The 26875-nt window shown below is 36.7% G+C and overlaps 1 protein-coding gene across 5 annotated transcripts in view; it reads left to right on the forward strand.

Annotated features, from left to right (window-relative positions):
• Positions 1–2350: 2350 nt before the first annotated feature.
• Positions 2351–26875, forward strand: part of ROBO1 (roundabout guidance receptor 1) — a 1016936-nt gene continuing 992411 nt past the window's right edge. For 4 of the 5 annotated variants that reach the window (XM_031457716.2, XM_064496419.1, XM_064496401.1 and 1 more), the window contains exon 1: positions 2351–2586. The gene's annotated coding sequence lies outside the window, so the exon portion shown is untranslated. Of the gene's footprint in view, positions 2587–3924; positions 4039–26875 lie in introns of those variants that run through there. The other variant, XM_064496396.1, reaches the window with a different exon arrangement.

Consider the following 26875-nt stretch of genomic DNA (forward strand, 5'->3'; position numbering starts at 1 on the left):
TTTTTCCTAGTATCCCATAAGTAAGGTAAAATATTTTCAATATTTATAAATATACATTATGTGCAATCTATATTATGTCTTATAACATGTAAGAATAAATAGGATAAACATCAGTAACTCATTGAAGAGATGTAGGATATATTTTTTTCTGAAAAACTATTAAGTTGAATGTATGATTATCATTAGCTTGGTGTATGTTTGCCTCAACCTTTAATGCAGAAAGTAAGAATGCATCAAATGATTGCATGCTAAATGTGTTAACAGGCCGGCTTTTATTTATTTATTTACTTTTGTGCACTATCATATTTGTCCACCATTCAACTTCTCTATGAAATTAGTCATAGATAAATTGCATTAATCTTGTACAAACTCTGCCTGAATAGAACACCTCTTTTCTCAGTTCTAAAAAGACTGCAAATGATTATTATTTTTCAAATCCACTTGTAGTAGGAAGTTGAAAGACCAATAATACACTTGTTTTAAAAAAGAACCGAGTATCAATTATCTCCATTCAACTTTGTGTGGTCATTGTGTTTTCCTTACCACAAGAGATAAAGAGATAACAGCCTTTTTTGTTTGTTTGTTTTACTGATAATACGTCCCTTAAACTCTTACATGGAATATAGTAATATCTTGATATTTTTATGTTAACTCTATTGTCAATTGAAAAATTCTTAATTTGGGCTAAAGTAATTGTAATAACTCAGTAGAAGTCATTCCAGAAGATTCTTCCAGAGACATAATGGTAATGGGGAACTACAGCAAACTGACTCTGATGTCATGACAATTGATCATATCTTTTCTCTCTGAATTAGTGGTTGTGTATCATTCAAACATGTATGTTTAGTGAAAACTTTGGAAATATACATTAAAATACTGGATTTTCTAACCCCTGAAGGAAACTCATTTACTTCTCAGTCATGTAAGAGTTAATTCTGTTTCCTACAAGGATGTAATCTGTAAGTTAAGTCTGGAAAGCAGCAAAGGCAACCTGGACTTGAAGTAACACTTCTGTTGTCAAGGGTTACTGATGGGGGGAAGGGAAGGAGCTACAAGGGAAAGGAGTTATGGAAATGAAGAAGGATCGTAGCACATGCTACATAAATTCAAATGCTATACCTGTGTTTGGAATAAGATCTCAATTCTGTTGTATTTTTGCATTTTGCGTTTTCATTGATTTAGTTTACACATGGCTGGTGAATTTATGAGTTGGTTACTGCTGACCTAATACAGTGTAGCACTTTCCAATAGCATTGAGCTGTAAATTATAGACATAATAATTTTGTAATTAAATTGACATTATTATTTACATCTAAACGCGGTAAAATCTATGTCATTTCAGTTTACAGGAGGATTTCTTTCCTTCCGCAAAATTAAAGGTCAGAGAAAGCATACTTAAGGACTTTAAATTCATATATATTGAGATTCAGCTATTAATATTCTAATTTTTAAGATAGCTACCTTTAATGATGATGTACTGGAGTGTTTTTGCACAATGTTACAACATTTCAAATTGCCAGTCACCCCAGGCCTGCCTCACTTTAAATCTCCTTGTGCCAATTTGCATTACTAATGGGCTTGCGAAGAGAGAAACTATAAAAGAAAATGTGGCAATTAATAGTGAATGCTTGACATATTGTGACATTATCAAGATTTTTATGTTGATTTATATTTTTGTGTCAATACTCACTAATAAAATAGTTCTGAATTTCTTATTTTGCAAAATAAAGAAATGATGTCCACGGCCTTGTTATTGATGGCATTTTTCAGCAGTGTTCAGAAAATATATCCCATATATCTTACCATTCATATTTTAGCTTCTACCATTTTAACCCATTTAAGTTATTTTGAGTAGCCATGCATTTTCGTAAAATTAGATGTTATTTCATATAAGTAAAAGGCAGAACTGACCTTTATATTTATATCTGACTATATAAATAGTTCCTGTATATACATCCGAATAATACCTACCAGAGAGCAAAAAGAGGATTTTCCTGCCAAATGTATCTGCGTGAATTTTCCTCAGAAAACGTTCTTTTAAAAAGCCTTTGTATGTTCAAAGCCACTCCACACAGACAATTAAAAGCAAGTATGAAATGATAGATCACATGACATGAGTTTAAATGCGAGGTTTTTTTTCTCCGTTAAACATCGCAGCAGGCATTACAATACCAGAGGTAACGAATCAATTAAATGCGTTTTCCCCTCCGCGCCCCGAAGCTGCGTGAGTGGTGCTGCTGTGTAGTTTAGGACCTGAGCAGTAGGACCCAGGGGCTTCCACAGCCGCCAATGGAAGGGCGCACTCGGACCTATTTGCATGCAGTGCCCTCTGCTCTGCGCATTAATAGTAATCCAGATAACGGGTTCGAAAGAATTCTCTACTGAAGAAGGATTGGATTTTTCCAGGGTGCTGTTACTGAGAAGAAACGCGACTTCGCTGTCTCCCTATTTCCCACACTTAATTTGTAATTCGCAGGCAGCTTTTTGCTTGGTTAAACTCGGGAAGGTCTCCGTGCCCAGCAAAGTTGGGAGGGCTGCGCCAGCACCACCGAGCCGCCGGATTGCTGAGAACAGTCTTATCAAAGGGTAAGTCTCCCGAATGATGGCAAAGGAAGCGACAGCCAGTTTTGGAATTGTCTAACGTGATAAGCTCGGTTTGATATCGGGGGAGGCTGGAGTGCAGAATGGGTGCGCAAAGGACTCTGCAGCTTGTCCTGAAATTGTGACTGGTGCACCGGGGTATTTGGGGGGTAGAATCAAAAACCTTCAGGCTAAATCGGAAATTGCAGTCGTACGCTCGGGCGGGATTCAACAAGTTTCCCTGCAGGGATGAGACGTTTGTTTCTTTCCTTACAAGTTATGCTGACTGTCCCTTCTGTGTGGGCTGGATCTGCTTCACAAAGAAGTTTCTGGGATTTGTGTCTGTTGTATATGGTTGGGTTAATCCTTGTTTGGGGAGGTTATGTCGCGCATTTGGGCTTCCTGGCAACAAACAGCAGAACTGCTTCTTAGGATGCTCCTAGCATCAGGGGCCTGCCGGGTTGGCGCTGGGGGAACTTTGCCGCGTAATCTCGGTGTCTGACCGCACCGCGTTTCATGATGGGGACTGAGCGGAAACCACCAGGTCCCAGGCCATTTGAGCTTCCAAACTTTGAAAGCATTCTCCAAGAAGGAGGATGAGAATGGGGGCTTTGAAAATCAGCATTACTAGATGAATTTTGGTAAACTCTTCGTAACATGTACAGAGGTCTTTAAAGACCTGCGTTTCCAACCTACAGCTTTTTGCTTGGAAATGGAATGCTGATGTGGAGAAGGTGGAGATTTCAAGCCAAGATTGGGGGTCCTTTTTCTGAGGGAGACAAGAGGAAGAGAGCAAAGATAGATGAATGAACAAGGTGCGTCCCATCTTTCACATACAAAAAACCACACGCGTGGGACGTGCCAGGAAGCTCTCCAGTTGGTGGCGTTTAACTGGAAAACGTATTGCAGGGAGGTCCAGGCGCCTCTGTATTATTGATGAAACGCTGTGCCCTTCTGGGGTCCCTTCTCGCTCCTTCTCCCTGCACCCTCTTCCCTCCCGGGCTCCTCCCGCCTGGAGCTCGGGAGTTGGCGCGGCTGCGGCGGCGCGCGCGGTTCAGCCCCGCAGCGCTGCGGACACAATGGGGAGAGGCAGGTGGAGCCCGGCGGGCAAGTCCGCTGCCGCAGCCGGCTGCCGCTCCGGCGGGCGTGGGAGCCCTGCGGAACCCGCAAGCGCCCAGCCACGCGCCGAGAGGTCCCCGAGGGGCCAGCGCAGGACGCGCACACCTGGCCGCAGAGGTCCCGGGGTACCCTTCTAGGGACTACTGTGCTGGAGGCAGACAGGTGGGATAGGCAGACGAAATGCTAAAGCATCTCATTCCAGCCTCAGGTCAGAGCTGCTGCAGCTACCCCCACATCCCTAGGGTGCACGCCACACGTCCTCAAGGACCCGAACCAGAAGGGGAAAGAGGACGAAGAGGAAAGGAGGGAAACGCTAATGAGGCTGCAAAGAGGAGAAAGGTAGCAAGTGATTTGGGCCGATTTTGGTCATTGGCCAGGCTTTTCTTCGCTCTTTTAAGTGGACTGCTTTAGATGCGGCTTTGAAATGCGCTTCCTAATCTCTCTGTGGCAGGGAAGGGGCAGGCTTCCAGAAGCGGGAGCTCACTGGAGACTCCTAGAGATGAAGGAAGGAGAGGGCAGGGCAGGGGTGGGGGTGGGGGTTCATTTGGCAGTGTCATTTAACCCTGACCTCAGCACCTCCCACCCTTTCACGCCCCCACCAGGGAACGACCTGACCTTGTAAACTCCTCTGGGTCATCTGTCCTGTTTCTTTTAAGTGATTTTATCAGGCTGTGTGTTACAAAGGGCTTTGAAGAGAATGGTTTGTGTATTTCCAAGTAGTGGCGGGAGACTGTTTAATTTGGAGGTGGATTACCAACCCCCGCTGAGCACTTGGAAGAAGGAGCATAGATTCTGGAATGGTCCACACGGGGATGTTGGTTGCTTGTAGGGGATCTTTCAGAGGAAATACACAACTCTGAACACATGGACGATAATGTCATTGCATTACATGTGTGCCCTTCATTGTAGTTGTTTGGGAACTAAGATGTAATACTAAAAAATATTGTGAGAATCCACCCATATATTAGGCATCCAATTAGAAGCCTGGCAGCTAAGCTTTCAGGCCCAAATTGGATGCTCCTAGGACCTAGTATTTTGAAAGGCTCAGTTTTCCTCCCCAATCTCTGTATCTCTTCTATGTCTTGAGAAAGAACAGGTAGCTCTTTTGAAAGCATGCTGGAAGGCATGAAGCATGTTGATTTTATTACAGGAGGTTATTAAAGGGTAGGTAGGTTGGTGTTCCATCAGCCCTCTCCTTTTCTTTCAAAAAAGGGAAAACAAAACAAAAAAAAAAAAACCCCAAAACAAAATCATCAACAGCAGCAACCCAGAACAAATATCCAGTTAGTAGCAGGACTTTGTTTCTTGGGCATCTAGCTTCTTCCCATAAGAGAGGGAATGGGTAAAACTGAGTAAGGAGTGAGGGCATTCACCTAATATTGTTGCCATGGATTTGGGGCTTCCTTTAACCTTTCTCCACATATCTTTTTGCTCCATACATTTTCCAATTTATCCCTGTATGATCTGCAGAACTGAAGTACAATGACACAGCTGTGGATCCCGAATGGAGGCTTGCTCCAGAAAACAGCTGTTAATCACACGCTTGCTATATTTTCCCGCTTACTTCCTTTTACTTCCGTTCCCTTCCCCTGTCCTTGAACCAGTGTTACCATCTTCTAGGCTGTATCTTGCAAAGGCTTAGTGATTTTCAGTGATGCAGCGCAGTTCTGAGTGTGGGATGAGGGGAGACTGACAACTGCCCTGAGAGTCCTATAGGTTTAAAGCTGACTTTCTCTTCTCTTTGTATAAAATAAAGAAAAATATCCTCATATCTCTCCAAAGAGAATTGTATTGGTCTATATAATTGCCATTATATTATGATATAATAGAGTCAATTCAAATCCAAATAACATTGATCAGAAATGAAAGGGAAGCTATACACTTGCATGCAATTATTTGGAAACTAATGTTATATTCAGCTGTGAGATATCACCTTTTGGCATCATCTATGCTTTAATATATTAGGAGCTATTTTCATTTAAGCAGGGTTTAATATGTTGCTTTCATTATGAGGCTGAGCAACTCGAGACTGCAAAGATGTGAATTTTAAAAGAAAAGAAAAAAAAAAAAAAAAAAAAAAAGCAAGACAGCAAAGCAAGCCCGTGGCAGCTTGATAAATGAACAGGTGCAATGCACCATTTGAAATGTAACTTGAGGTGAGGTTCCATCCACTCCACTAGAGAATGAGCTCCTCCTTATCACCCAGAAAACTCAACTGATTTTTCTTTTTCTCTGAGATCTGTGGGTTCTAAAAATACTCTAATACCATATAGTAGCCTAGAATTATGACCTGGTCACGTGATCATTTCTCTCTCTAAACGTGCTGTTGAATTAAGTGAGCAATAATATTGTTGATGCATTCATGTTTATACCTAAAATATATTGGTGCTATATAGACCAGCCAATTATCCTAATTCTATAGAAAATAAAGCTCCTAGAAGAGTAACTGGGGAAAACTGTGGACACAGTGTTAGGCACTCCAGTTACAAAAGATATTTCATTCAATCCTCACACTACGCTTTTGAAATAGACTTTATTAGATTTCTTTAGCTTATGAAGAGACTGAATCTCAGAGAGATTAATCAAAATATACATAACAATTCAGCAAATAAGGGGTGGATTCACTATTGGAAACTCCTTTTCGTGATATAGTGTATGCTTTTCCTGCATGCCATGGGCCAATTATTGTTCCCTCATTTTTAAATAAAAAAAATATAATTTTTTGAATTTTGTTTCAGCAGTCATAATTTCTAACTCTCCTAAATGTCCTTTTCACACTCAAACCATTCTTTAGATTTTCCCCAGACTGACCTTCCATAAACAGTAACTTTCCAAGGATGGCATAGCCATAATTTCTTTAGTCAGAAAGCTCCACCTGTAACCCCCACCCCAACTGTATCATCCTCTTTTGAGGTCAGAGAAGAGGGATGAAACAGAACCTTTAACATTCGCTTTAAAGCATGGACAAATATGACCAAGCAGTCTGAGAATAATCCATCATGTCATTTTGGGCTCAAAATTGTATACCTCCACCTTCACATTTCTGAACACCTGGCTTCTCTGATCTGGAAGAGTCTCCCCTTCTCTTGGCCAATCCCAATCCACTAGTCTGGGGAGGTTCACGTTATGCCTCCACCATGAAATTTCTGTTTATTCTAACACTCATAGTTTTTACACATCTCAGAAATTTCCAACCAGTTATAATGTCTGCCATCTTATTTGAGTTTTATTTAAATCATATATTTTATATAAATTATCTGTCAATTATAATTATCTACTTCAATAATGGTATCCAAATTTTATATCTTTAGTCCATATATTGCTCCTGATTATCACATTTCTATTGCCAAGGGACTACTTGGCATCTCCACATAGAGATGGATGACAAATATTTTAAAGGAAAGTATAGTAAAAGAAACCATTTGAAGCCACATGCATTATCCTTCCTGCCAAACTTGCTCTTTTACTTGGATTTCCAAGTCATAAATAGCACATTATGCATCCAGACAAATTCATCTTTGATGTATCCTTCTGCCTCATCCATTACATTCAAGCAATGAAAAAAAAAAAAGGAATTAAGATTTTATTTTATTTCATTGAATCTAGCCTCATCTTCCTACAGACAGACTCACCCTAATTCCCACCCATGTTTCTTAGGATCAGCCTTCTAAGCTATCACTTCACCTCCGTTCTTGCTCCACTTGAATTCGTGTGCATTATGTCTGCAGAATCATCTGACTAGAGCCCAAATGATGAAGTCCAAACTCCTTGTCATATTACTCAAGGTCCTCTCTCATCTGGACCCAGAATTCCTCTCTTCAGTCTTCAGCTTTATCAATTAATGAGAAAATCAATTTATATTTTCTCAAACACTCAGGCTATTTCATTACTCTCTGTTTTTGTTTATGTTAGAACTTCTGCCCAGAATGGTTTTCACTTTCTTGATCCTTGGGTTATTTTTGAAAATACAAAATAGTTGTTGCCTCTTCTGTGAAGACTTCCATACTAGGCAAATAGATTTAAATATGTCTCTTTCTTATCCTTTCTTAATAATGTCTCCAAAATTCCATCGCATTCATTTATTCGTTTCCACCCTGAGACTGAATTCCTTGAAGCAGTATTTCTCAAATTTTGGCCATTGAACCAAGGAAACCTCCAAATCAACAAAAGTAACACTTCAGATGCCACTCCCTAAACTCCCTTCCCCCACCAGATTTAGTGCATTGCAGGGTGGGAGTAAGATTCTGGAATCTGTATGTCAGCAAGCATTCCAGGTGTAAACAGGCACTTGGAGTTTACCACGATGGTTATTCCTCAGCTCAGCCAGGTCAATTCAATGTGGAGGCTGACTGGCAGTTGAGGGAGGAGCCATGAGCACAACATTTTAGATCTTACTGAGAGCTGTGAGGATGGCCTCTTGGATTACTGCGCTTTAAAGTAAGAGCTGATCACAGAGTATAGCCAAGTTAAATCATGCGATTCATTCTTACTGAAATAAAAGAGGCCTGAATAGGAAAGGCACACTTGTCAAGAGCAGAATTTCGATAATCATGTTCCTAAGATGGCCTTTAGAGTCTAAGTGCTGCTGTGTGGAGTAGCTGGGGCTTTTAATGATTCTGACTTTTTATTATTACGACATGTTTATTGGGCAAAGACAGAGAAAATAGTGAAACAAATGTCTGAAAACAACCACCCAGATTAAGTAAGTACATATTAAGCATAGAATTGAAGCTCTCCATGTACTTTTTCAGATTGCATCTCCCTCTAGGAGGTAACCAGTGTTGTAAATTTTCTATTATGATTCCCATGCATTTCCTGTTGATTTTACCATGTTTATGTACACTCTTCAATCATATATAGTGTTGTATTAAATAACTGAAATATTTATCTAAATTTTAACCTTTTCCCTGGTAACCACAATATTGTTTACTATGTCTGCGAGTCTGTTTCTATTTTGTAGATAATTTCATTAGTGTCTTCTTTTTTTCTTTTTTTTAGATTTCACGAATGAGTGATATATGATATTTAGCTTTATTTTTCTGGCTTACTTCACTTAGAATGACGATCTCTAGGTCCATTCATGTTGCTGCAAATGGCATTATTTTATTCTTTTTTATGGCTGAGTAGTATTCCATTGTATAAATATACCACAATTGCTTTATCCAGTCATCTGTTGATGGACATTTAGGTTGTTTCCACGTCTTGGCTACTGTGTATGGTGCTGCTACGATACATAGTGCTGCTACAATACATAATGCTGCTATGAACGTTGGGGTACATGTATCTTTTTGAATTAGAGTTCCCTCTGGGTATATGCCCAAGAGTGGGATTGTTGGATCATAGGGTAAGTTTATTTTTAGTCTTTTGGGGAATCTCCATACTGTTTTCCATAATGGCTGCACCAAACTTCATTGCCACCAACAGTGTAGGAGGGTCCCCTTTTCTCCACACCCTCTCCAGCATTTATCATTTGTGGACATTTTAATGATGGCCATTCTGACTGGTGTGAGGTGATATCTCATTGTAGTTTCGATTTGCCTTTCTCTGATAATTAGTGATATTAAGCATTTTTTCATGTGCCTATTGGCCATTTGTATGTCTTCACTGGAGAATTGCTTGTTTAGGTCTTCTGCCCATTTTTGGACTGGGTTGTTTGTTTTTTCTTGTTAAGTATGAGCTGTTTATATATTCTGGAAATTAAACCTTTGTTAGCCTCATCATTTGCAAATATTTTCTAATTCATTTTTGCAAATATTTGCAAATATTTTTCCTTAGGCTATATCTTATCTTTTTCTTTTTAAAATATGTGTCTTTTATTAAAAAAAACTGCTGTGTTTCAAATTTTTCATTATAGCTTCTCCTTCTTACATCTTGTTTTGGAAATCATTCCCTATGGTGAAGTCATAAGATATTCTCATGTTTTGTCATAAAAGTTCTTAAATTTTGCTTTTTACATTCAGGTCTTTGATCTGCCTGGAATTGATTTTAGTTTTCATATGCTAAGAAATATGACTATCATATATAAATGTTCCATATGTGGTTTAATTGCTTTTTGCCTATAAGACTACTTGGCATCTGTCCTCATTTGAGATGCATTTTTCTGGTAATTTCTGCCAGGTTGGTATGTGGACCATCATCTTAGTGAATCATCACAGTGTTAATGAACCAGAATGAAAAGCATTAATTAAGATTTCAACCAAAATAGGTTTACATTCATCCAGAGTTATAGGCCAATGCCTTTTATGACAAAATGTATAATCTCTTCAAATGGTATGGGAATTGTTCATGTCTAATGAGCCTTTAGCTATGCCTATAATCATTTACTTTAGTTTTAGTTCTTTATGGAGAATATTAATGAATATCCCAAAGACACATTTTCCTTATCTGTAGACTCTAGCAAAGGCAAACTTTAGAAATGAACTTACAAATATCAAAGGAAGAAACATGACTCACTGTAGGAGTTTATTCTGCAATGAACAACAAGACACCAAACAAACACGGTTTGTGCCAATCAAGTCTTGGATTATTTGAGCATTGGGTAGTGATTTAAGAGAGTTTAAGAATGGCCTGCCTTAGCCAATAAGAGAATCTTGTATTTATAAGCTTCCCTGCAAACAGGTTAAAATTATAATGAAAAAAGACCTGTACAACAAATACAAATTACACCCAGGCTATTATTAATTTCAATTCCTTTTTTTAAAAATTTTATTTTATTGAGCTATAGTCAGTTTACAATGTTGTGTCAATTTCCAGTGTAGAACACAATTTTCTAGTTATACATGAACATACGTATATTCATTGTTGCAAGCTTTTTCACCATGAGCTACCACAAGATCTTGTTTATCTTGTAGAATCTTGTTTATCTATTCTATATATACCTGTCAGTATTGACAAATTTCAGACTCCCAATCTGTCCCTTCCCACCCCCTTCCCCACTGACAACCACAAGTTTTATTTATGTCCATGAGTCTTTTTCTTTTCTTTCTTTCTTTCTTTCTTTTTTTGTTTTTAGATTCCACATATGAGTAATCTCATATGGTATTTTTATTTTCCTTTCTGGCTTACTTCACTTAGAATGACATTCTCCAGGGACATCCATGTTGCTGCAAATGGCGTTATGTTGTCATTTTTTATGGCTGAATAGCATTCCATTGTATAAATATACCACCTCTTCTTTATCCAGTCATCTGTCAATGGACATTTAGGCTGTTTCCATGTCTTGGCTATTGTAAATAGTGCTGCTATGAACATTGGGGTGCAGGTGTCTTTTTGAAGTAGGGTTCTTTCTGGATATATGCCCAGGAGTGGGATTACTGGGTCATATGGTAAGTCTATTATTAGTCTTTTGAGGAATCTCCAGACTGTTTTCCACAGTGGCTGCACCAAACTACATTCCCACCAGCAGTATAGGATGGTTCCCTTTTCTCCATAGCCTCTCCAGCATTTGTCATTTGTGAACTTTTGAATGATGGCCATTCTGACTGGTGTGAGGTGATACCTCATCATAGTTTTGATTTGCATTTCTCTGATAATTAGTAATATTGAGCATTTTTTCATGGGCCTATTGGCCATTTGTATGTCTTCATTGAAGAATTGCTGTTTAGGTCTTCTGCCCATTTTTGGATTGGGTTGTTTGTTTTTTTCTTATTAAGTTGTGTGAGCTGCTTGTATATTCTGGAGATCAAGCTTTTGTCAGTTTCATCTTTTGCAAAAATTTTCTCCCATTCTGTAGGTTGTCGTTTTGTTTTGTTTATGGTTTCCTTTGCTGTGCAGAAGCTTGTAAGTTTCATTCGGTCCCATTTGTTTATTCTTGCTTTTATTTCTATTCCTTGGGTGTTCTGCCCTAGGAGAACATTTTTTGAGGTGTATGTGAGGTAATGTTTTGCCTATGTTTTCTTCTAGGAGGTTTATTGTATCTTGTCTTATGTTTAAGTCTTTGATCCATTTTGAGTTTATTTTTGTGTATGGTGTAAGGGAGTGTTCTACCTTCATAGATTTACATGCTGCTGTCCAGTTTTTCCAACACCATTCAATTCCTTTTAATTAATGTTCCTTATCACAACTCCAATCATGGAAAGGTACTATTTTAGGAAATGAACAAACTCATGATGTATGCTTACTTATTCATCCTCTTTGTCTAAATTATTCAGTTTATTGCCCTTCACACTCAGACTCAGAATACTCTTAACTTCTTTCCATTTTTCTCACTTCTCTTAGGTGTTGTGTCACTATCCCTCAACACACTATGTTGTTTCCAACTCATTGCTTTTGCCTTTTAGTTGACTTAAAACATCTTGCTTCTTTTCTACCCATGAGGTTATCATCATCCTTTAAGATATAACTTAATTGTTATCTCCCTTTTTGAAGCATTACTCTAATTTTCCTCCAGGAAGTTCATCTCTCTTTCATTTGTGTTTCAGTAAGTCCTAGCACTCCCCTGTACTACCTTTTATTACAAGCAATATTTATGTGTTGGTTTTAATGACCAGACTTTGACCAACCAAGAGAAAGATAATGAACAATTTCTCAGTGTATCCATCTAAACCTACTGTGTCTAATATGCTAAGCACTAGCTGTTGGTACCTCCTGAGCACTTAAATGTGACAGAGGAACTGAACATTTAATTATATTAATTAAAGTTTAATTATTTAAAGTTTCAATTGAAACAGTCACATGTACATATTCAATGGCCACATATGGCTTGTGGCTAATGTATCACATAGGGCCACTATAGAATACTTCCATCATCGCAGAAACATTTATTGTACAGTGTTGAGAAAAGTAAACTCATTGTAAAATTTGGAACAAATGAATGAAGGAATAAATGAATTCTACAGGATATGCTAGTAAGGTTTGATTTTCAGTGGACCATTGAAAATGGATTTTGGTGCCATTGTGTTGGATTATACTTATGATTATATTGGTGAGGATAATTTTGCAGCTTTATAGGTTTTAGCCTTTCCTGGAAAGAAACAGATAATCTCAACTTGACCAAGATGATAATGACAGTATGAAACATTAAAGAAACCAAAAGGAGTATTAAAATTTGTCTTTTGTGAATTCTTTAACTGTCCACCCAAAACCTGCTCGCCTGAGTTGACAGTATAACAAACGTCACCTTTTAAAACAAAGGCATATGAGAAATAGGATTGAGTCAGAGGTAACAATTTCATTCCTTAAGATTTAGATTTCTTCATATCAGGAGGTAAATGCACCCACTTTTCCTCAAATATCAAATTTAATTTTATATTAATACCTGTTAGGATGGCAATTATAAAAAAAAAAGAGAAAGAAATAAAAGAGAAAAGGTCAAGTGTTGGCAAGGATATGGAAAAACTGGAACCATTGTGCATCAATGGTGAAAATGTGAAATGATGCAGCCACTAGAAAATAGTATGATGGTTCCTCAAAAAGCTAATTAGAATTATTGTATGACCCAGCAATTCCACTTCGAGGCATATGCTCAGAAGAATTGAAAGCAGAGACTGGAATAGGTCATTTTTACTCCCAGTCCATAGCAACATTATTCACAATTCTCAAAAGATAAGAACAACCCAAATATCCCTCAACAGATACAGGGATAAACAAAATGTGACATATACCTATAAATGAATATTATTCAGCCTTAACAAGGAATGAAATTCTGGTACATAGTGCAATATGGAAGAAGCTTGAAAACATTATCTTAATTGACATAAGTTAGATGCAAAAAAAAGACAAATACTGTACAATCCCACTTATATGAGGAATAGAATAGTCAAATTCTCATAGAGACAGCAAGTAGGATGGTGGTGATCAGGGGTGGGATAGGAAGTAATGGAAGTTATTGTTTGATGAGTATAGACCTTCAGTTTAAGATGATGAGAAAGTTCTGGAAGTGGATAGTAATGGTGATTGCACAACAATGTAAATGTATTTAATGCCACTGAGTTGTATACTTTAAAAGGTTAAAATGGCAAGTTTTATGTTATATCTATTTTACCATATTACAAAATTACTTTGACAGATACTTATTAAGGTCATTTTTGGTTGGGCACACTAATCCCTTAGAAAAATATTTACCTCCCAATGTGGCCTCTCAGTGCCCTTTAAAATGTTAATTTTAAACACAACCCCATGGAAGTCTCTCTGTCTATTAATATAAAGAGAAAGGCAATAAGCCAAAAGACATTTTATGGAAAATGAATATATGTACAGTGCATCTGGTCTGTGGGATGTACTGTACTAAACAAGAACATTTGATAGAGGGATAAAAAAAAAACCCTTATCTATGAGCATTGTGCTTCTGAATATGACAGTTGATGAGGTATGATGGAGGTTTTAGGATAAAATAACTGCATAACTGGATACAGTGAAGTAGATGTGAAGCCCCAGGAGGACTTTGTGTTGGGGCTGATACAAAGTGGCCAGTAAGGCAGTGCCTTAGCCACCTGAACGTGCAAACTGCTAGATCAAAGACTAAATGATCCAATGGGATTACTCCAGTGACACAAATGTATGCAGATATTGTGAATTGCAGATTATGGAGCATCTGCTTCTTTGCTGACTCCTTGGGGGGCAGGATGTGTACAAGGAAGGATCTTACCGTTGTGATTGTGAGAACACGGATTGCTCTTGGTCCTGGAAAAAAAGCAACAGTACTATCCTCCCTCTTTTAGTTTTTTTTTTTCTTTCCTTAGTATAATGATTCACCTTCTGATATAATATTGCTTTAATTCACCCTCCTATTCTATTACCATTAAATTTTCTAGGTAGGTTTATCCTGGCATCTTATGGATAACTCTTCTTCATGGATGATGATCTATCATACTTAAAAAGCATCCTGAAATTTACTGCCTTTTGTGCACTGCACAGAGATAAGGCGATCTGTGTACCATGCAAATGGTATGAGCTGTGTAAACTGTTTTTCCATGAAGGTAATACGTTGGGCTGAGTCGATCATGCTCGTTTGCCTGATGCTGTTGATAGCAGGTGTTTTTCCACTGAGTTGAATTCAAATTAATAAGTACAGGAGTATAGAAAGAAGATTCTGATTTTGTTTATTAGCATAATAATCTAACTAGACAAAATAAACAATCACTTTCATTCTGAGCATTGTGAGATAATTTGAGGGTATATGAAAAACTACTTTTAAAGTGGTATCCTAGAATAAGAGCTTGTTGGGGGGGGTAAGGGAAAATATCAGAAAATAATTTGCTTATTTGTACTTTTTATCTAGATCCGTAGCTATAGCTAATATCCTAGTGAACATATTCTTTATTTTGCCTTAGATACAGCTGCCAGAGCAGCAGAAAAATGTTTCTGTTGCAAAACTGTATTGCCTTGCCTTCTGCAGTCCAGGCATTTTATTCTTTATTGAGAAATAATTAGCATATAACATTGAATAAGTTTAAAGTGATAGAATATTGACTTGATACACTTACACAGAGCAAAATGATTACCATCATAGCATTAGTTAACACCTTTACCATGTCACATAATTACCATTTCTTCTTTGTGGTGAGAACATTTAAGTTTCACTCTCTTAGCAAGTTTCAAATACGTAGCATCGTATTAAGTATAAACACCATGTTGTACATGAGATCCACACGAGAGACTTTCTTTCATCTTTCTTTCTTTCACTTTCATTCTTTCTCCATCAAGTTTATCCTCTTTTTCTGAAAGGAGGAAGAATTTAAAAGAGAGAACATAAATAAGACAGGAAACTATCTACTGTGTTGCTCCTTCCTTCACAGCATCTTCTCGCTGGTCCTTGTTTGACTTTTACATTCTTGTCTCCCATTACTTAGTCCCTCAGAAGAAGCATGAACTAGTCATAGTTCACTTCACCAAACATGTATTAAGTGCCCATCTCTGTGGGACAGGATGCTAGACACTGAACGGCACAGCAGAGAATGAAAGTGATCTCCACCTTCAGCAAGTTCAATTTCCAGCAGAGAGTAGCTCCAGCCCCACAGCATCAGCGGGTTCTCCCTGTCTTCAGTTATGTGTAACACCTGCTCACACACTCCTGTCTCAGAAAAAAAAAAAAAAAATCACTGTTTCTTCTCTTCTACAAAAGCCATTCTCCTTGGGGCCAAAGCTCATTGATTTTCCTGTTTCGTATATTTTCAGACTTTTCAGTAACTGGCTACTTTACTTAGTTTATAATCATTTACACTCTAGGAAAACAAAAAAGTCCTTCAAAGTTTTCATAATTCTTTCTCAAGTTATTCTCTTGTATCCTCTGCCCTCCCCTTGAAAATTAAACTCCTTGAAATAGGCCCCTCCCCTTGCCTTTCCTGGTCTATCTCTAATTCTTCACCCCTCAACTAATGGTAGATTTGTACAGCCCTAATCTGATCACACTTAGACTCCATGGATTTAAAATTTGCCAAATCAATGGCCAAGCTTCAGACTTCATCCTACTTCAAATATCTCTGACATTTGAAATTTATCTAATAAATGCCAAGACACCATGTATTCTACATCTCCTCCATACATCTGACCTTTCTGCCTCTTCCTTTGCTGCCTCCTCCTCCTCTATGTCTCTTAAATGTTGCATATTCCCCAGATTCTGCCCGTGGAGCTGTTCCCTTCATAATCTGCATATTCTCGCTCTGTGATCTCCTTCACTCTTATGGCTTCAATCATTATATACTGGAAAATAAGATGATGTGATATTAATAACAATAATTGATGACACTTACAGATGATGGTACTTATAGATGATAACACTTATGGATGCTCGTTCAGCATTGTGAGAAGCGACTTTATATTTTTTCGGTGCATAACCCTACAATTCAGCGAGTACACAGTATCACCACTGTCTTGCAGATAAAGAATATGTAGCTTTCATGTGCGAAGTTTCATGCATAACTAGCAGAGTGTCAATTTAAATATTCCTGTTTGACTTCAGAATCCAGGTTCTTAGCATTAAAAGACCCCATGCAAATGTGTCCCTTCCTGGCAGAGGTTCTCAACTTGGCTGCACATTAGAATCACTTGGGGAGTTTTTTTTTTAATCCCTGTAGCCAGCCTGCACCCCAAATCACTTAAATCAGAATCCCTGGGGATATGCAACAAGCATCGATTTTTAAAAAACGATTTGGGTGTTTCTAATGGGCAGAAGATATGAGAACCACTGCTCTATAGTAAGTATTTTGCTGATACGCAAGCCTATTTCTCGGGCACAGAACTCTCTCCCCAGCTTTAAACTTCTGTTGTCCAGGATTTACTGCATCTCTTCATTTGTATGTCCTCACTCCCACTCCACCGCAGGATTTCTCCTGTTCCAAAACGAATTCCTTCATCGCCACCCAAGTAGCTGCCTTCTAGTCTGTATATATGCCTTAATTGTCCCCGCCTCTTCCTGCCCTAGGTCATATAAGTAACATCTGTGGAACAGTCTCTCAAATACTCAAAGTCTCTTACATTGGGAATCTCTAATTCTTTTAAATTGTATCTCAGAAATATTTTTCCAATTTTCTTTCCCTCTCCTCTTCATCACCTCTGTAGGTAAATTTACTCAGGCTGTCCTCATCTCCCATGTGGAACTTTGACAGACTCCTGTTTTCCATAATTTTTATTCTCTCCTTGATGTATTTTCCTTGTTTCATGCTATCAGTGTTGCCTTTCTAATATCCCATCAGTTGTGCCACTCTTGGATTAAAAACTTCCCTCCATTGCTTGCAGAATACAGTCCAAACAACTTAACATCCTTTATGAGATCTTTTACCATCTGCATACACCTGTCTCCCTCACCAAATTTCCTTTCCCTTGACCAAAATACCCTACACCCGAAACCCCTTCTATACTCTACTTTCCCTTAAAAAAAAAAAAAGACTCCACAATTATCCGGTGTCTGTCTTCCCTACCAGATTGTCAGTGCCAGGAGGAAAGAATGGGCATCTGTATCTTCTCCATTGCCAGCTGAGTGCTTTTCAAAAAGGAGTTATTCAAAAGAGATATGTGTTGAATGTATATGTGGAGGGATGTATGCAGGAACTTCTTCCAACTCTTGTCGTTTCACATATTTTTCTCTGAGTAGAATGGCTGAATATTCTTTCTCTGTCTGGTAGGCTCATATTTTTAAAGTGACACACACATATAAAATACTTCTGGAGTTCCCCAGACAGAAATAATGTAGCAGCTTTCTCCTTTTTGGTTCCACAATGCATTGTTCCTATAACTGTAATAGGAGTTACGTCAAATAGCAATGTGTAGGCTTGTGTCCCTTCTAAACTATACTATATATAAATTTATTATAGAGCAGTGGTTCTCTCTCTAAAACTGAAGAATTCGAGGCATATATTGTTTCTATTTGTTTCCTCTGTGCATTTGATTGTGTCTGGAATACAGCTGATACTTAAATTCTTATTTTTGTTGCGTGGATGTCTGAGATCATGTATCGTTGCGTGTATTCAAGGACTCTGGCGAGTGCTATTCCAGCTTCTATATTTTAATGGTGAGATTGCACATCTTTCTTCTGGGAAATAGAAAAATATAGTGGTATCTAACACCCTATGACCATCCATGAATGATTCTATGAGTAAGGAAAATTGTTGAATTTGTTATCTGAATAATCAGCTTTTCAATACTTTATAAGTCCTTGCTCATATAATTGTAGACAAAAGTTACAAGATAATTGGAGTATGATTGCTATCCTTAAATATTAAAGAAAAAGAAAAGAGAAAAGAAAAAGAAGACTTTGGTATCCCAAGAGAGAGAAGAATGATCTTTATTCTTCATTTATGCCTTTACTAGTGTGTACTAGTCCATGTACAGACCACTGGATATGTAGATACATACTTAATTCAATGGCCCTTAATTCATGCCCTTGAATATCTTTAGTTTTGTCATCCTACCATGGGTCACACACAGCTTTTTGCTCTTCTGTGCATAATTTATAGTTTATCTACATAATAGCTAAATTATCAAATACAAACAAAGGATTTTAACTGTTGGATTTTACTAATACCTTTCCTTCGCTTTGATGGAGATTTATAGAAATTCATATTGAGTTGATTGAATTCATATTTTGAGTAGATAGTAAATTGATTATCCTACACTTAGATTGCAGTGCTATAGAATTATATTTTTAATGTGCAGACATCTTTGCACTTAATAGTACAATAATATAGTAAGTTAATTCACATTTATTTGAGAATGCAAGGCACTTTTGTGTATTGAAGTATAGAATACTGAATGAATTTAAGGAAAATTTAAAATATTAAGCACTGACAGCAAGAAAAATTTTCATGTGATGCACAAAATTAAAAAACTAGCATACTACTTTGATCTCAAGCACATTTTATTTATTCTTCCTCTTGTGTATGAGAAGTAAAGGCATTCCCACACTTGTGTTCTCTGCCTTCACCGTCAGCCAATGTTTCCTAGTAGAAAGAAGAATATATCCCCAAGCTACTGCTCAACATATTTAGGCTACATTCCTACATCGGAAAACTCATTAAAAAAAAAAATTCTCCTGTGGACTCTACAACAACTAAGTACATTGCAAAATGAATTGTTTGTTTTAGTCATATAATTTTTGATAAAATACACAAATTATTTCATAATACCTGCATGTTATAGTAGTAATAGTAGCTTTATCATCTAAAAAAGTGAAGATAATTTAATAAAACAGAAAAGACCAGAAAAGAAATGTAGGGCTTTGCCATTTGGTAACATAGCTGTTATTTCAAACCAAAACTTTGGAATAAAACTGATTATATTTAAACAACATAATTTAAGCATGCATGCAGATCCATGCTAATACTGTAATTCCACACGTAAAGATTATAAATGTTTTATAATTAACCTCTTCCATCTGCTATAAAGATAATACAACTGTGCTTTTTATGATATAGTTGAGATTTATTTTTTTAAATATTTGTAATAAGGTATCGCAGGTTTCCCTTTTGTTAATTATTGCTGCATGGCCTCTGAATCTGAATACACCAAACAGCATTTCACCAAGCATATCATTCACTATCAGACAATGATTTCTTGAATTCATTTTACTATAATCTGAAGATCTATTTGAAATTTCACCACTATTTGTTGTTATTTGAAATAGTTTATATATGTAAAATGTATATAAAGCTTATTAAATTTTTTTCAAAATAGAAAGTACTAATATATTTGAATCTGACAAAAATCTGCATATAGTTTTCATGGTTATTAAACGGCTATGTATCTTATGAGCAGTCAGAAACCTAAGTAATTAAGTGAAAGAAAAGATGAGGACAGGTTTTCCAATCAGATTATCAATAATTTCACATAGTCGTATACTTACTTATGCTGACAATTTCACATTCTTTCTTTTTTTCTTATGTTTATAGCAATGTTACTTGATCATTTATCCTGTCTCCGGTTTTGTCCCATTATCTGCCATTGTGTGTTTCCTCTAACTGGTACATGCTTCTTTTATTCCCCCTGAAGTATACTGATTATTGGTTTTGCACATTTCTCAGATATTAGTCCCATCTGACATTTAGTCATTTTTATCATGCTCAGTTTTTCTGGGATGTCTTTTGGGTTGTGAGGTGACTGTAAATAAATAGAATGATCCATCTGTGACTGCAGAATGTCATACTCAGAGGAACTATGGCTTCTGATTCTATGATCCCCCTTATTAAGCAGTATAAACTTGGCCCCGCTTCCTGTCATAATACATGTACCGTCAATTTGGCTTGTAATTTCTTTTCAGTTTTAGCTCCCTAAGATTTCTGCTTCCCCAGTTTCCTCCTTCTGTTATGTAGTTTTGCTTAGAAGTGTACTGTTAACATATAGACTATGTAGTTCTCTGTATTAAAAAAAAAGTTCTGATTTCTCTAAGCTTATTAGTGGAGAGTGCTTTTTAAATCTGTATGTGTGTATATAGATATACACATGTTTAGAATCCCTGTATTTCCATTTTCAAACTCCTTGTTGGAGTACCAACGTCCTATGTAAGTCCAGATAAATAAAACATATTTCAAAAATAAATTTAAAAAAAGGACTGAGTGTTCTAAAATTCCTTGAGCACATTGTGCTTCCAGCTCACCCTCTAGTCAAACATTGAAATCTAGAAATATATCTACAAGAGAAATATACTTGTGTTAAAAAAAAAACAACAATTTGTTAAATGAGAGTGAGTTTATATTCCCTACTTAGGGCTGTATGATCTATGGGCTGAAGTTCTCCTTTGTATAAAGAAAATAACATTGAAACATAACTTAGAAATTAAATAACAATTTAAGCTCATCTTTTTTATTTAAGAGAGCATAATGATGGACTGATACTACTTTGCATTAAGAAAATGATATTTAAGTAATATATAAACTAGAAATTACAAGATTTACACTAGTACTCTGTTTATCAATCAAGTCCTTTGCAAATATAAGCTGTCACTGCAACAAGTGTATATTTATTGAAATTATTCCTTTAGACTTTCTCTGGTTTTAAAAGCTGTGCTCCATTGTAGGTTCAATGATGGTTCTGAGGTTTTTTGGTGATATAAAACATGGAAATTAAGTAAACATATTAGATATAAAATCCCAGAACATTAGAGGTGGAGGAGAATCTGGGGTGGCATTTCTAATCCTGTTACTTTACATCTGAGAAAGTACAGATTCAGAAATGGAAAGTGGATCTGAAGTAGAGGAAAAATGAAGTAGAAATTGATCTAATATAAGCATAAATGTATGTTATAAGTTGATGATCAAAATGTTTGTTTTGAAAATTCTTTTTATAATCATGTTTTAGAAGATGTTAGAAGACTTGCAAATTAGAAGATGGATCGTAAAAATTTATGGTTTAAGTACTAAAGCAGTAAAGTGGGCAGAAATTGATGAATAGGAAGCTTGTATCACAAGTTAGTTATTTGTATCTTTCAATGAGTCATCTTAAATAGAAGACTATTTCTTCCTAAAAATTAATGTAGATTTTTCTTATCTTTTATCTCCACAATTTCACTATTTTTAAGGATTAAAGAGAGTGTGTTAATCACATCTACATTTTACAAATTATACCATTTTATTTCTGGATGGGTGGATAAAATGTTTGGAAAAGGTAGTTTTGAACATTTTTCCCATAAAGTTAGTTTACGATAAACCTGAAAAAGGGATGAATCCAACCAAATGTCCCACTTTCTTTGGAAACAGGAGAAAATTATACAGATTGACTTGATTATTTAATTTCCTTTTTACTCTTCACTATAAAATCCCAAAGTATATTTTTGTATTCTCTTGCCAGTGCATCCATAAAGCAGCACAAAAGCAAATATGAAGCAACTTACAGTATTGCACTTTTATATGAATTATAGCTATGTGAAGAAGAATATCTAATTATAAAAAGAAAAACATGGATTCACAATCAGGAGCATTTTTAAGGGGGAAAAAAAGCCATAGATGAAGAAAAAAAGAATAAATTAGTTTGACCTTAAGGTAATTATATACATATATAATTCGATTGGTCCTTAATGGCCTAATTAATTTCCTTATTATTGTAACGATATTCTAATTAACTATACTTAAGTATTATGTTCCAAAAAGAAGGCACATGGCATCTGTTCAATCTTTGCTACCTGTTTTGTTCAAGGGTTTTTACATGGTTACCTTGTTTAATCTTTTCCCGAGCTTGTAGAATTGATATTATTACATTCATTTTGAAATATAAAGAAACAAAGGCTTAAAGACACAACCTATAAGAAGCATGGGTGGGCTTTGCTCCTACCTCTCTCTGGCTCCAATTTCTTTAAGCTTTACTGCCTTTGTTTTGTTTCCTTTGAATGTGAACGAGTCTCCTTATAGAATGCTCTGATACATTTGACAGTCAGGGACAACTGTTAGAACTGAAGAATTACATTAATTTATTCGGCCAGTTAAAAAAAAAAAGCAAGAACTGGATTGTATTCTTTCCAGAGTTGGTAACTGATAATTTACATTAACAAATTAACAATATTCTTTTCTTTAAAAAAGAAAAACACCTTGTAAGTAGTATTCTATTTAGGTGTTACATCTCAAAGATACCAATGCTGTGATTAAGAATTTGGTCGCAGCTAGAATATCCCCAGACAAAGCAGGGGCAACCAATGACAATGTGGCGATAAGCACCTTCTCTGTGACTTAATGGTAGGATAATGGATGGAAGCTGTATGTAAAGCAAAAGCACTCTGAATACTTGCAGGGCCACCTTTTATCCTTCAAACCACAAGGACACTTAACTAGCACCCTTCTGGCTGAAATAGAAGGTTTGAATAGGAATAATCATTGGATACAATTTATATCCTGGATTATAGAAATGTAGCCATTTAAGGCATTTACCTTTGGGGGGAGGATATATATTTATATTATGTATGTGTGTCTGAATATATATATATATATGAATGTTTTTTCCTAGTTCATCATTTCAAAAGATAGCAGGAATTTTTAAATGCAGTAAGTGTATAAATTTTTAATAAAGGGTTCCTTGTTAATATTTTTCTCCACATGTGAGTCATTTTATTGTGGAAATGGAGAGTGTAAGTTTTCCTTGAGGACAGGGTTTATTTCTTATCAGCCGTTGAGTACACAGCACCTCACATAGGTACTTGCTGCGAGTAAGTGTTTTGTTTTTATTTTTTTACACAAATACATAGGTGGGTGGTAGCAATGAAACAAAACTCGATCTCAGGAAGAGAAAGTTAACTTTTTGGCAAGATGTTTGCTGAATACATGAAACAACAGTGAGCACAAGAGATTTTTAGCATTGGGGACAGTCTTCCTGGTTCTGCTTGATCCTAAAAATATTGCTGGGTTAAAGCCACTCGGTCTCTGTTAGCATCCTCAAACCCGGCAATGTATGAAGGTCTTTCCCAGCACCAGTGCTTAGGGCAGAAAGCATTTCGTCAGGCACATTTGTTTTTGGAGGAAGCCCCTGTAAGAACAATTGCTAATGTTGCAATAGTAATTAGAGTAAGAAATAGCAAGGGAGTCAGAAATAGCTGCGATTTCTGCAGCAAGCCCAGAGAACTTCTTGTACACAGGCTAATTTTTTAATTCGATAGGGAACAAGAGCTGAACTCTGATAACAGGAAGCAGTCGGTCTGGTTTGGGACAGAAGCTTAAAAAAATTCTGATCTGAGACACAGAATTAAATGGACTTAATAATTAGAATTAAATAGAAGATCTGGATAGAGAAGTACCAGGAGAAACACGTCTCCATCGCAATGCCCACCTAAGTGTTTTACCGGTACCGTAATTAGATGAGTCTGAAATTTAACACCGGAACTACTAAATGTCTAATGGTTGGCTGGGGGACACGACCAAGCTGAGATGGATTGTTTGGGGCCAAAGGTTCTCTCGTCCTCCAGCAGATTCCTGGAGCTCTTCACCTGGTGGTCTCAGGGTTGCAAAGAGAGCAAGCCCCGAAGCACAGTCTGTTCCAGGTGTGCTTGGATCAAGTTTGCTAATGTTTTCCTGATCAAACCAGGTCACATGGCAACCCAGATTCAAAATTTGTATGTATGTGTATGCATGACTGGGACATTGTGCTGTACACCAGAAGTTGACACATTATAACTGACTGTACTTAAGTTAAAAAAATTTATAGTAATAACTGGGGAAACAGACTCCACTTCTTGACTGGATAATCTGCACTATCTTATTGTAAAGATTTGGTTTTAGAGATGGGAGTGATTTGCAGCCCTTTTCATAATCTACCACATAGGCTTTTCAAATCTATCTAGCAGTTATTTTTATACTTTCTATACATGTTAATATGGTCAGTCCTGCTGTGATGTACAGAGTGTTGACTGGTAGAGTGAACTAAGTTTAACTTTTGTGCATTAAAAAAAATGCTATCCATTCAAAGTATTGAAGACTAGGTATCCTTTAAAACTTAAAAATTAAAAGGTGGAACGCACTGACATTTATTTAAGGGATTCCTACATGTAATACTACTTATTTATAGGCCTATTTACGCACATTATGTAAAATCTGAAAATTCACCAGGGTATGCAGTTCAATGTATGAGTTTCTGTAACAGGATGTGGTAAAGGAGTGCCTTAAATGGGGGTAGTGGAATCTCCTGCAGTGTGTTCAATTTTAGAATTGGTACAATTTACTATTTTTATATCACAGTTACCAATTAGAATATTTATATATTTTAAAAATGCTTTGTTATAAAAAGGAGAAATAAATTATATGAGATTGTCAGCATGAACTAGGTCTTTGTGTTGTTGACACTGCCATTCTGAACTGGATTGTTTTTTCCCCCCAATACATGAAGGTAATTTAAATCTCATGGAATAATCTGGAAACTTGAAATCATTAAAACTGAGTGGGCATGATGATACTCCAGATTTAATTATTAATACATTGCTTTGGTGGTATATCCTAGGAAAAACTATTCACATAGACTAATCTATGATCCTCCTATTGGTGTAAACAGTGAACCGTGGGGCACTGTACCTCCTGTGCCTTAAAGGATGGCTGGTTCTCAGTACATACTCCAGAAGGTTCCTTGAACATCTTCCAAAAAATCATCTTTTCCTCAGTTTTTTCTTTATTACTTGTCTTTTTGTTTTTAATCTTTGTTTTTAAAATATATTTAAAAAATAATAAATGTTGAAAGAGTTTATCAATTGAAATATTTCATTTTGCGGCAATTTAGTGAATTAATATCATTCGTATATTGTTTCTTTTTCTTTTTCTTTTTTTTTGAAGTATAGTTGATTTATAAGGTTGTGTTACTCACATATTGTTTCTTTTGACATGATGATAATTTCTTGGAGTTCCCCAAACTTGCACTCCCTCTTGAGAACTCAAACCCCAACCAGACTATATACAATGACAAGTTGACATGGGGGTAGTATTTGCAGAATTAGCTCCAGAACCACTATTTTTAAAGTATACTTTATTTCTTCTCTTAGTCTACACCATCGACCATTAAACCTTTCCCAGATATTCCTCTGACCAGCCGGTTTAGCTGTGGGCTCTCTACTAATTGACTGTTTTAGCAGCTGTTGGCTTTCAGGATCATCTCACACGTGTGCCAGAGATAAAGATGAATGACTCAAGACTTCAGGCAATGTAATAGCTCTTACCCTTTGTGTAAAACCTTATATTTCCCTGCCTCAGTTCTATAAAACTTCATACACTAATACATTCTGGTAACAAACATCCATTTTTCTGCAGGCATATTTTTCCCAAACTCAGGGTGATTGTGAGAACATGAGAAATTATTTGTGTGTGCCACATTAAGCCACCATGCGTATATGGCTTCCTACTCTCCTGCACAGACAGCTCAAGTAAACCAGGACAGAATTCATTGCTTTTTCCACAGTGTTCCAGTAGCAAGCGGCACATATCATTCTATAACATGCGTGGCGTTGTGCTGGCTTTATCTATCTGGGGAGTCTGTCTCTTCCAGTAGACTGTGAGTAACTTGTAGGCAGGCAACTAATTCCTCAGGACACATTCTGCCTGTGATTGCCTACAAGGGAATGAATGCTAGGAATGCAAATTCTAAATGGCATTGAATACACAAGGCAATAGCCTAGTATTTTATTATAAAACTCTGAAGCAAAGTATCAAGTCACATTTCCTTTGACTCTTTCCCCCCATTTTTACTCAAAACAGTGTAATACAATTAGCAAAGCTGATGCACAGATTTCTTGCTAGTCATGGACTCTGTTGTTTATAACTCCAAAGAAAATGATGGCAGTTCTCACACCTCTACCTTTTCCCTCTGAGTGTAAATACACCTGCAGATCTTTTATTATTTTCTGACTGGAGGGCTGGTGAATATGCTCAGCGTGTTTGAGCAGTAAACGTTGGAGGGTAATTGGATCTGCAGGCTAAGGTGATGGGATGTTAAAGTTTTTATGCGTGAGATTTATTTGTATCGTCTCCTTTATATTTGAGAAAAACTCAGATTTATTTTGGCATTTCCATTCTGGATTTTCAGCCCCTAGTTAATTTTTAATGCCTTTCTGGAGAGTCTCTTACCTCGCATGGTCTTTAAATCTCAGTAAAATGTTTCTTTTCTTAGTGGGAAAATCGTTTATTGCAGATGCTGGGATTCTGAAATAGCACACTTCTGAATTGAAAGGAAAAACCATCCTATCATTTGATTTGGTGTGAAACGTACTCAATTATTCAAGAGAGTCTGCTGAAAAAATAAAATTGGCCCTGCGAAACTTTTCAGTGTTCTCCAGGATGAACAGTCCCCT

The sequence above is a fragment of the Camelus dromedarius genome, chromosome 2, assembly GCF_036321535.1.
Source record: "Camelus dromedarius isolate mCamDro1 chromosome 2, mCamDro1.pat, whole genome shotgun sequence".
NCBI classification, from domain to species: Eukaryota; Metazoa; Chordata; class Mammalia; order Artiodactyla; family Camelidae; genus Camelus; species Camelus dromedarius.